We start from the raw sequence: 6,727 nt of genomic DNA, 5'->3' as shown, positions 1-6,727 counted from the left end.
AGATAATGAGAATTTGCATTAATTTCAGTTGCTGCAAGTATTCTAGCATGTTTTCAATAATTTAAATAATGATGAGTTTCGATATACTAAGAAAATTAACTCATTTATATCAAATTAAGAGTTATTCCCCTTAGACATAAAACTTTTATTTGAAAGAAAGTTAATGTATTGGGGTTGCTTCCCTTGTCACTAGGTTACTTTCTTTTTTTTCCATCACCCCTTCGAAACAGACGTTTTTAAATACTTATCAAGGCCGAAATCTGCTCTAACAACGGTTAATGCGACGGAATGATTATCAGCCGAAAGATGAGCAGCACTATGGGAGTATTAACTCTGATCAGTGCCATGAACTAAGTTTGATTGCTGACTGATAGGGCCCGTGGTTTTGAGAACCGGTTTATCATAATTTTTTTTTATAAGTTTCCGATTACTTTTTGATTGTGTTTGAAAGATTAAAGCCTAAAGTTAATTTCTAAAAAGAAAAAGATGTATTTTCACGTGTGAAAACAGCTACAAAAACGCCGAATCAGTTAAATGTGAAAGTTAGATAAATAGGGACAGGCAAAATCGATGAATAAAGATAGGGGCGACATAGTTTTGAAAGCCGATTTATCATAATTTTTTCCGACAACTTTTTGATTGTATTTGAAAGATTACAGACTAAAATTAATTTTCCAAAAGAAAAAAAATATTTGTACACGTCAAAAAAAAAAAAAAAAAAAGTTATGAAAAATGTTTTCACGGCGAGCTAGCGAGCCAAGCCACCCAATTCAGCTAAATTTTGAAAGTTAAATAAATTCAGTGTAAAAATCCTTTGAAAGTTAGATATTAGTTTTCTGGGTCTATTTCAAAGATAACTAGTAAAGCCCTAAAATATTGAGTTAAATAAAAAAATAAATAAAAAAACACTTTGTACAAAAAATAGCTTAATTAGCCTCCAAAATGGAGGGATTCTGCCCTTCACAAAATCCCAACAAACGGAAGTTTTGTAAACATGGTTATACAGAAGCCCGATATCTGAGACAGGCAAAAGGCTGCTTGAAAATGACGTCATGTAATTAAAAGGAGGGAGGGGATGCTGGGTTTCTTTTTTTCTCCAGACGTGCATCCAAACATTCCTATTGTGAATGTTTGTATTATTTTTATCATTTTTTAATTTAATTATTTTTCTATGTTCCTGTTTTTAAATTAATTTTTTTAATTTTTATTTTTCGAGATTATATAAAAATTATGTTACACAAAAGGTTTCACATTCATGCAAACGAGAAAAATATTAGAATCTTAAATATAAAAATTATGCGAAACCTGTAATTTAAAAAAAAGGTAGAAATATTTTTTGCTATTATAATTTTTTGTGTGAAAATATTAAACAATGCTTAATTCAATGATAATATTGGTAGTTCAAGAAATTAATTTTTCTTTGAGTTATATTGAATTTATTAATAAGGACTTTAAGGGCTTTTTTTCGTAATGTTCCTGTAAAAATTAATTTTTTTTATTTATTATGCTTTATTTTCATAACAAAAAAGAAAAAATAAATTCATGCATTTTTTTTTACTGCCGAAAAACCATAACTTTAGTAAAGGTATTTTTTGTTTAACCGAAATAATACATTTCCAGTAAGATTTAAATAAAAATAATGGATTCATTATATTCCGTGATCATTCTTTGATAAATAGTGAAAATTTCATTAAAATTGGTTAATTTCCTGATTTTTGGTGAATTTTTAAGTAAAGGGAGGGGTCAAAATGTTTATACATTTTGAGCATCGGCATTCATTTTGCACGTACCTATAAATAAATTCATTTCGCACGTAACCTATAAATAAATTAATTTTACATGTAACCTATAAATAAATTAATTTTACACGTAACCTATAAATAAATTCATTTTGCACGTACCTATAAATAAATTCATTTTGCACGTACCTATAAATAAATTCATTTCGCACGTACCTATAAATAAATTCATTTTGCACGTACCTATAAATAAATTCATTTTGCACGTACGTATAAATAAATTTATTTTGCACGTAACCTATAAATAAATTCATTTTACACGTACCTATAAATAAATTAATTTTACACGTAACCTATAAATAAATTCATTTTGCACGTAACCTATAAATAAATTCATCTTGCACATATCTATAAATAAATTCATTTTGCACGTAACCTATAAATAAATTCATTTTGCATGTACCTATAAATAAATTCATTTTGCACGTAACCTATAAATAAATTCATTTTGCACGTAACCTAGAAATAAATTCATTTTGCACGTACCTATAAATAAATTTATTTTGAATGTACCTATAAATAAATTTATTTTGCACGTAACCTATAAATAAATTCATTTTGCACGTAACCTATGAATAAATTCATTTTGCACGTAACCTATAAATAAATTCATTTTGCACATACCTATAAATAAATTCATTTTGCATGTACCTATAAATAAATTCATTTTGCACGTAACCTATAAATAAATTCATTTTGCACGTAACCTAGAAATAAATTCATTTTGCACGTACCTATAAATAAATTTATTTTGCATGTACCTATAAATAAACTTATTTTGCACATACCTATAAATAAATTTATTTTGCACGTACCTATGAATAAATTCATTTTGCACGTACCTATAAATAAATTTATTTTGCACGTAACCTATAAATAAATTCATTTTGCACGTAACCTATAAATAAATTCATTTTGCACGTAACCTATAAATAAATTCATTTTGGATGTACCTATAAATAAATTCATTTTGCACGTACCTATAAATAAATTCATTTTGCACGTACCTATAAATAAATTTATTTTGCACGTAACCTATAAATAAATTCATTTTGCACGTAACCTATAAATAAATTCATTTTGCACGTAACCTATAAATAAATTCATTTTGCATGTACCGAGAAATAAATTCATTTTGCACATACCTATAAATAAATTCATTTTGCACGTACCTATGAATAAATTTATTTTGCACGTAACCTATAAATAAATTTATTTTGCACGTACTTATAAATAAATTCATTTTGCACGTACCTATAAATAAATTTATTTTGCACGTACCTATAAATAAATTTATTTTGCACGTACCTATAAATAAATTTATTTTGCACGTACCTATAAATAAATTCATTTTGCACGTACCTATAAATAAATTTATTTTGCACGTACCTATAAATAAATTCATTTTGCACGTACCTATAAATAAATTCATTTTGCACGTACCTATAAATAAATTTATTTTGCACGTACCTATAAATAAATTTATTTTGCACGTACCTATAAATAAATTCATTTTGCATGTACCTATAAATAAATTCATTTTGCACGTACCTATAAATAAATTTATTTTGCACGTACCTATAAATAAATTTATTTTGCACGTACCTATAAATAAATTTATTTTGCACGTACCTATAAATAAATTTATTTTGCACGTACCTATAAATAAATTTATTTTGCACGTACCTATAAATAAATTTATTTTGCACGTACCTATAAATAAATTCATTTTGCACGTACCTATAAATAAATTCATTTTGCACGTACCTATAAATAAATTCATTTTGCACGTACCTATAAATAAATTTATTTTGCACGTACCTATAAATAAATTCATTTTGCACGTACCTATTAATAAATTCATTTTGCACGTACCTATAAATAAATTTATTTTGCACGTAACCTATAAATAAATTCATTTTGCACGTACCTATAAATAAATTCATTTTGCACATACCTATAAATAAATTCATTTTGCACGTACCTAGAAATAAATTCATTTTGCACGTACCTAGAAATAAATTTATTTTGCACGTACCTATAAATAAATTCATTTTGCACGTAACCTATAAATAAATTCATTTTGCACGTACCTATAAATAAATTCATTTTGCACGTACCTATAAATAAATTCATTTTGCACGTAACCTATAAATAAATTCATTTTGTGCGTACGTATAAATAAATTCATTTTGCACGTAACCTAGAAATAAATTCATTTTGCACGTACCTAGAAATAAATTCATTTTGCACGTACCTAGAAATAAATTCATTTTGCACGTAACCTATAAATAAATTCATTTTGCACGTACGTATAAATAAATTCATTTTGCACGTAACCTAGAAATAAATTCATTTTGCACGTACCTAGAGATAAATTCATTTTGCACGTAACCTATAAATAAATTCATTTTGCACGTAACCTATAAATAAATTCATTTTGAACATATCTATAAATAAATTCATTTCGCACGTACCTATAAATAAATTCATTTTGCACGTACCCTATCAATAAATTCATTTTGCACGTACCTAGAAATAATTTCATTTTGCACGTACCTATAAATAAATTCATTTTGCACGTACCTATAAATAAATTCATTTTGCACGTACCTATAAATAAATTCATTTTGCACGTAACCTATAAATAAATTCATTTTGCACGTAACCTATAAATAAATTCATTTTGAACGTACCTAGAAATAAATTCATTGCAAAAATCCTTTGTAAGATAAATATTAATTTTCTGGAACTATTTCAACGTAAAGTAAAGTCTTAAGATAAAATAAAAAAATCTTAGTTTTGCAAAATAAATGCTTAATTATCTCTGAAACGCAAGAGAAAATGACCTTTGCTGGATCAAAATAAACGAAAACTGACATGCAGAATTTCTATGGAAGCCCAAAACGTCAAAACGTTCTGTATGAGATAGAAGTTAGTCAGGAGAATAAGTGAGGATGCCAGTGTTTTTTCTTATAATCTGAAATAAAATGTTGGTAAAATGTTGCGCAAAACTTTATTTTTCAGTACCAACTGCTCGACACTTATTAGAATAGCCAACAAAACAAAAAGGGTTAAAAAAATAAATATACAACAAATAACTATTACCAAAGGCAAGTTAAATTACTCTTCTACCTACCTGGACAAGTTTTGTGCGTTTTAACTTATTCCAAAGTGTTTTTTACTTAAAAATATAAGTAGTTGAGTGAAAACGAAAAAGAAAAAATGATGGTCTCATTAGAGCTATAGCCGAGCCTCAATAATTGATTAATAATCAAAAATTAAACAAAATAATTGTAGAACATCAGATTTTCGCATGATTGGTGACATTTATTGAATATGCTTCCATCAGTGTTTTGTTTATTTTTCCATTTTTAAGCGATTATCGAGATTACATTTATTTGTAGTGCATTTATTTTTAACTCTTTGTTTGCTTCGTCATTTTAAGTGTTGGAAGGTCAATCAAATGCACTGATAACTTAGATTAACAATTTTTTCATTAATATTCTGAAACAATTATTTATTAATAATTAAATAAAATTAAAACTTGAAAAACATTGATGTGTGTCAAACTCAATCAAATTCATTGATTATACGGACAATTTATTCATTGAAAAAAATTTAAAACCTTTATTTATTAATATTTAAGTAGAATTCAAATTTGAAAGAAAATTATTAATTATTATTATGAATGAAAAAAATCCCCCTCACCAATACAAAATTACGTTTTTTCCGAATGTCTGACCGTGAATTCTCATTTTCCGAGTTCTAAATTTTTATGAAATGACGGCAGGTATTAAGTAAGGGTTGGGAAAGGTGGAATGTAACGTTCACCTGTCTTTTTTTTTTTTTTTTTTTTTTTTTAACGCTGTCTATCCGTACTTCTTCAAATTAATCGTTAGTTCAATTTGTCCCCTTATTCAAATTATTTTTTATTATGATCCTGGTTTTAAACGTTTTCCATTAAAAAAAAAAATATATATATTTCTTACACTTTTTTAAAAAGAAAATTTTCTTATCAGTTTGTTCAAGCTGGGGATGGAGCATCCTACTGGATGTCAAACATTCACCCGATAACTCAGGTATTCTAACCGATATATATTTTTAAGATTCTGACCGTCCTTTTAAGTGAAATTATTTGAATCTCTCTTGCACTTGGTTCACCAGTTATATTTGCAAGGTAGTTTTTGAAATTCTTTTTCATGAGTCCAGTTGCTCTTATAATAACTGGAATGATAGAGATCTTCCTAAGATTCCAATTTCTTTTCATGTCATACATAAGACGTTGGTATTTCGTTATCTTTTCTCTTTCAATTCTGTTTAGCTCAGCATCATTGGAGACACTAACTTCTGCTAAGGTTACTTCTTTCTTCTGCTTGTCCCATATCACTATGTCAGGTTTTATAGCTCCGTTTTCTAGGTACGTAACTGTAGGAATTACATAGTCTCTGATGGATGGTGAATGACTTATTTCCAACTGCTCTTTCTGGTAAACATGTTCCCATGATTTGCTGCTGCATTTGATATTCAACTTTTACAGATCGTCCAGTGGAGATAGTTACACACTCCATTGTGTTGGGTCGTATAGTAGCCGTCCCTCAGCAGAACCTTACAGTTGGATGTTAGATGGCTCACACTCTCTACAAGGTGGAACGATAAAATTGTCCCCTTAGAAAAGACGACACGATTCCATTTCCATTTGATGAGAACCGGTTTTCTTTTTTTTGTTGCAGACCATCTACTAGTTGGCCATATGTGTATAAATCCCAAGAGCGATAGGAGCCTTTTATCATGTCTGAAAATGACACATTGTTCAATGAGCAAGACTTGTTTTCTGATTCTGCCTCATTTGTAAGACAGTCTTGTCCAAAATGTTTGGCCAGTTTTGTGATGGACGTAGTTCTGCTGACTCTTGTTTCCTGGTGTTT

Source organism: Euprymna scolopes, chromosome 30, assembly GCF_053919585.1.
Source record: "Euprymna scolopes isolate OS-2025 chromosome 30, ASM5391958v1, whole genome shotgun sequence".
NCBI lineage: Eukaryota > Metazoa > Mollusca > Cephalopoda > Sepiida > Sepiolidae > Euprymna > Euprymna scolopes.
Note: the sequence above shows the minus strand (reverse complement) of the source record.